Source organism: Ailuropoda melanoleuca, chromosome 14 (genome assembly GCF_002007445.2).
Source record: "Ailuropoda melanoleuca isolate Jingjing chromosome 14, ASM200744v2, whole genome shotgun sequence".
NCBI classification, from domain to species: Eukaryota; Metazoa; Chordata; class Mammalia; order Carnivora; family Ursidae; genus Ailuropoda; species Ailuropoda melanoleuca.
Window position 1 is genome coordinate 13,704,910 of NC_048231.1, and position 6,050 is coordinate 13,710,959.

Here is a 6,050-nt window from a genome sequence, read left to right on the forward strand (position 1 = left end):
CTATGGTTCAGTGTGTTTTTCCAGCTATATTAAGTAACCTGTGTATATGGTTTAATCATGAGTGTGAATGTGCAGGCGCAAATCACAATCTCTGGATGCTGGAATTAAAAGGCAGTATGAACCATCCAAAAGTCATCTCCACCACCCTCCTGCATCTCCAAAGGCATCTCCTGAATTGTTCCAGGCAAACTCATATGCAACCCCTTGTTTTTAAAAAAAAAAAAAAATCTTAACCCCAGGAAGAAGATGTCAAAGCTTTCTCTGTAATCTGTTTTGTTCGTTAGCGGGTCTCATGAAGGTCCTTGCCCTGTTCTGATGGATTTCCTCCTTTTTCTTTCATGCAGATGGAGAACAGCCCACCGAGAGAACAAGGCTGATTTACCGTCAGTAAATTATGAAATGGTGCCTGTGTTTACACTTCTATTCTCCATCAAGGCATCTGTTTATTTAATTGATGGTCTCTGCCTTCTTTAAAGGTTACTCTGATATTTAGCAGGGTGTTGAGGGGGCCGAGACGTGATAAATTATGCCTGCGTTTACTCTTCTCCATCACCACGGCCATCACCGCAAAACCTGGTAGCCGACACTCCACCCGTCTGTGCCACCTGGCTGGCTCGGATCTATGCAAAGTCATCAGCGAGCCAATAACTGCTAAACATAAGACACTCCTCTTGGTTCTGATGTGGTTTGCCCACTTTGAAACATGCATGTGAGGAACGCACGAAGGACCAGTGTTTACAGTCTGGAGGACAAGACACTCAAACAAAGAGGATACTGGTTTGAAGGATCCAGTTTGCTTGGAACGCCCCGGCATTAGTTTTGTTCTGTTTTGTTTTGTTTTGTTTTATCATTGCTCTCACAAACATAACGCCTTAAAATAACACAAATGGATTATCCTTTGGTTCTGAGATTCAGAGGCCCTAAAATCAAGGTGTCAGCAAGGCTGGATTCTTTCTGGAAGCTTTAGGGGAGGAGCCGCTGTCTCACCTTTTCCAGTTTCTAGAAGCCGCCCACATTCCTTGACTCAAGGCCCATTCGTCCATCCTGAAAGCCAGCAATGGCCGGTCTAGTCTTTCTTATGTTGCCTGACTCTGAAGCTGACTCCTCTGTCTCCTTCCTCTATCTTTAAAAGACCCTTTTATGCTGGACCCATCTGTATGATCCAGATGAATCTCCCTAGTTTAAGGTCAGCTGATGAGCAACCTTGATTCATCTGCAAACTTAATGCCCCCTTGTCGTGCAACATGACATATTCTGAGGACAAGGACGTGGACATCTTGGAGACGCCATGGTTCTGTCTACTGCAGCCCCTACCTGGCAGGGTTAGGATCAGTAGATAGAAGTTATTGAGAGTCTAATTTCGGTCCAGTCTAAAAGTTCAGGAAATAAAGACCTTTTCAATAGTCAGAAGTGCCTAGAAGTAGAACTTTCTTCCACTGAATTCCCGGTTCCTACAGGGCTTTAAGTATAGGCCAAAGGGCCACTTCATCTTATATTAGTGGTTCCTACATACCAGGCACTCTGCTAAACCCTTGTCATACTTTACATCGCTTATTCCTTACAAGAGTCCTACCAAACAGAAGTTACTAGTTTAGAGAAGATAAATCTGATGCCTGGTATTAGCTGCTTGACCTTAAGCAAGTAACTTGACCTCGTCAATCCTCAGTTTCCCCATCTATAAAGTGGGTAGAATAACCCACCTCAAGGGATAGTGATAAGGATTAAATGTGATAATAGTAGCATCTCATTCATTGGTTTGTTGAATGTCGTATGAAATACGGTTAGCCCAGCGTCTGTGTCATCGTAAAGGCTCAGTACCTCGCACTGTAATTCAGCAGCTTAGGCTACACGGGATGCAGTAGACACTGCTTGGGTGTCTGCCCAGCACCTAGAAGCCTTCTCCCAGCATCCGCCCGTGGCCCTCAGGCAGTCCTGTTTCTCCTCTGTGTCCCTGACCTCCTGGCCACGGCTGTTTGGTCCAGCGGTGATCACCTGACTCAAGCCAAGCCAATAGGTGTTCTCCATGGGGAATCAGCCATCAGACCACCGCTAGACATTTGACTCGGTCTCTGGGGGTCACTTACCCTGGACCTGGTTTTGGAGGACATTCGTTTTTGACCATGTGCACTGAAGAACANGTGGGGAATCAGCCATCAGACCACCGCTAGACATTTGACTCAGTCTCTGGGGGTCACTTACCCTGGACCTGGTTTTGGAGGACATTCGTTTTTGACCATGTGCACTGAAGAACAGGGAAATGCCAGTCTTGAGAGAGGAGGGGGGATTAGAGGCACCTGGGTGGCTCGGTTGGTTACGTGTGGACTCTTGATTTCCGCTCAGGTCATGATCTCAGGGTTGTGAGATTGAGCCCTGCGTGGGCTCCATGCTGGCGTGGAGCCAGCTTAGGACTCTCTCTCCCTCGCCCTCTGCCCCTCCCCTGCCCTCTCTCTCGCTCGCTCTCTCTCTCTCTCTCTCTCTCTCGCTAAGGGAGAGAGAAAGGGGATTAAAGTAGCTGCCAAGAAAGGAGCTGAGAAAAGAGATGGACGGGCCAGAGAGCTCTCCCCTTCTGAATCCACCCCATTGCCCCTCTTGAGAGGCCTTGTGTCCTCCTCCCTCTGCTTCGACTTGGTGGCCTTGAATTGGTATCTGTTATTTACCACCACAGGGCTTCCACGCACAGGTGTTCACAAACATTTGCAGACTGCTGGAGCTGGAAGGGACCTTCAGCCCCTCTCTTTGTTTACCCATCGGGGCCGTTGCGTGCACAGAGCTGAGGTGGTTCACCACGGGTAACACCGACACAGTGGCAGAGCCAGGACCAGCACCTAGAACCTCTTGACTGCCCTGCCCTCTGCCCCGTCTGTCTCCAAATCTTTTTCTTCAGCTCGAATTCCTAGGGTTTGAGGAGCTAATGTGACTGGAAGGGAGGCAGAGTTGGGGACTGGGAAGGTTCCCAGAGTTTGGGAAGGAGTTCAAAGGAAATCTCACATTGGGAGACCAAAACCCATTCGAGAGGCTAATTTTGATGCAGGATCTGGGACTCTTCCAACAGCACCTGGGTCTGCCTGGATGATGCTGGGAAAGAAAGGAGCCAGGCACTCATTTGCATATATGCAAATGAGGCCTTCCACAGCTGTCCAGAAGCCACCTCTGCTTGGAGCACCCCCGCTCGGCGACTGGGGCCTGCTTTCATCTGTCTACTCAGCCTTGGAAGAAGGAGAGAGACGGGCTTGCCAGTGCTTCCCACCAAGCTGACAGACACAGAGTCATCCCAACACCCCTGCACTGGAGGCACAAAGAGCTTAAGCCTCTGGAGTATGAAATTGGGGTCTTTCTCTCCCTCCCACGGCCCACCCCTCACCCCCACCCTGCAGCTGTTTCCCTGCTGGGCAGGAACAGAAGGCCCGGCCCAAGATCCAGGGCTCTAGCCAGGGCACTGCAGGAAAGACTTTCCTACACATTAGCAGCAGGAGAGCTGCGCCTTTCTGGTGTTCCCACATCCCCTTTCCCTGGCCTCAGCACCACTCAGGACTCCCTCTCTGAAAGGCCTTCCCTTCCCTTGCTGAGCCCAGGGAGAAAGAAGAGACCAGGCAATTGGCCTGGGGATGGGGAGGCCTGACCTGAAACCCAGCTTGTCCACTAGATTCCCTATCACCCTCGGCAAGTCTTAGCCTCAATTTCCCCTTCTATAAATTTGAGGGTTGGGCAGGGAGCTTGGAATCATGTTTTTAACTAAGGGACTCCTTCCCCCAACAAAATCTTAGAGGGACCACCAATCAGTAGAGCTGTGCTGCCTGGTTGCCCCAGCTCTGGGAGAGAAAGGAGGTCAGTCAGCCTCTCCCCCACCCGTTCAGCTCGTGGAGCCCCTGAGGCCCATCAAAGCACATCGTGGAAACCACTGGGCTCGCTGGTCCCTCAGGTCGCTTCCTGCTGCCAGAGTCTATGATTTCAAAGCCAGTAACGGTGGCCTGAGAAGTGGGTAAAGTGGCGCTGAGGAGGAATGAAAAAGGATTTTAAACTAATGGCAAGACTCAAGCACAGCCGGCAAACTGTGGGTTGGTACACATTGAGCCCTTAAATTTGTATTTGTGGAACTGCCCTCCAGAAAATCCCGGTGGAGGCTTTCGGCCTCCCAACACATCCAGCCTGGCCCCAAGGCCTTGGGGAGGACTGCCAGAGCCTAGTGAACTCCCCTCTGAGGGCAGCTGAGGAGGGCTTGCCTACCTTCTAAGTCCTCAAGCATGTCTCACTTCCTCTCTTCCTCTCTCTCACTCTCTCCCGCCTCAGCTCCCTACTGCCTTCAATCTCTCCCTCTCCCCTCCCCCTTCTGCCCCACCCTGACTTGCCAGGCCAGCCCAGTCCATCCCTGGGAAAGTATTTGAACAATACCTGAAGAAGGGGATCAGGTATCCTAGGGGGACTGGTCCCTACAAAACACACAGATGGTTAATCCCTGGGCAATTCTGGGTGTTCCTTTCCCCCCCTCCCCCAGTCCCTCTCTCCTCTCTGTTTCCATTCCTGGTCCAGCTCCCAGCACCCCTGCTCTCCTGACAGACATCCTTTCCGGAAGAAAAGATAGTTTGCCCTGGATGTCGGTTCACTGGCTGTGGGACTCAGGGAGTCACTCTCCTTCTCTGGGCCTTAGTTTCTTCATTTGGAAAAAGAAGGGATTTACATTGACAGGGGGTGTTTCAACTTTGGGGATGTCACAGATCCCTTTGAGAATCTGAGAAAAACCAGGCACACACACACACACACACCCCACATAAAATTTTACAGGCAAGTTGGAAGCCCATCCACAAACTAGAGAACGGCTATCCAGGGGTCTTGTCCACACTCGAGTTCTGAGTCTAGGACCCTGGGCCCAGCTACTCTGCACCATGCTCACTGGACCTCCCCATGCCCTGGACCGGAAATGCTGGAGGACTCACAGGAGGGCGGGGCCCCTGCACAGCTTCTCCCTCCCAGCTTTAGCCCACCTCCAGACCCCTGGGAAAGAGGTGGAGAGGGGAATGGGCCCCTCGGTGCACAGGGCAGAGAGCAAAGGCGCTGCAGCCTCTGGTCCCTCCTTCTCAGCCCCCAGAACCCTGGCCTGGGAACTACAGTCCACAGCACACCTGCCCCCACTTGGCATCTGGCCTTGGCCCCGCCCATCTGTCCTCCTGCAATCATCGGCAGGCTCTGCATGACAGGGCCCTGGTCCTCAAATCCGCCTGCTCAGCACGGTTCACCACACCTCCCCTACTCAGGAACTGTTAGAAGCTCTCCATTGGAAGCTCCCAACTCCATTCCCTCTTTGAAGGCTTTCCAGGTCAGACCCCATCCCCAGGCATTCCTGCCTCGGCTCCAGAAACTCTGTCCACACTGACCAGCCCGAACTACTTGCCACATTTTCTTGCCTCCACACATGTGTCTGGAGTAATCTCTCTCTCTCTGCTCCTCCCATCACCTAATGGACAAATTAGCTAAAGTGCCACCTCCTCTCTGAAGCCTTCCTAGCTTTCTCTCTAGTTGGAACTCCCCTCCCTGCTGAACTCTCATTATCCGACAGCTATTGTGACCTTTGCCCTGTTCCCCCCATTTCTGAGGGTAAACTCCACAATCTAAGACCATACAACAATTTAGTGGGCACCTATCGTGTGCCAGGTACAGGGCCAAGAACTTTACCTGAGTTGTCCCATTTCGTCTTCCAACAAATGCAAGATAGAAGGTAGATGCGATTATCTCTATTAAGAGACAAAGAGGCAAAGCCACCTCTCTCTGATTCCAAACTCATGCATGTTCCTTGGCCCTTTTGTGCCCACATCCTGAGGAAACACCTCCTGTCTTGAGGGCAAGATCTTATTCACCTTTCCTTCTAGATCGAAGCTCTTGCCACATCTGTCATTAAATGGTGGGAGAGAGGGTGGAAGGAGAAGAGCGAGGGAGGACCATGTGTGCCAGGCCCTATATGCGTGTGACTGTCTTTCATCTTTATGGCTACTCTACGAAATGGGTGTTCTTATCCCCGTGTGACAGATGAGACAGCTGAGGCTCCCAGAGGGCCGGTA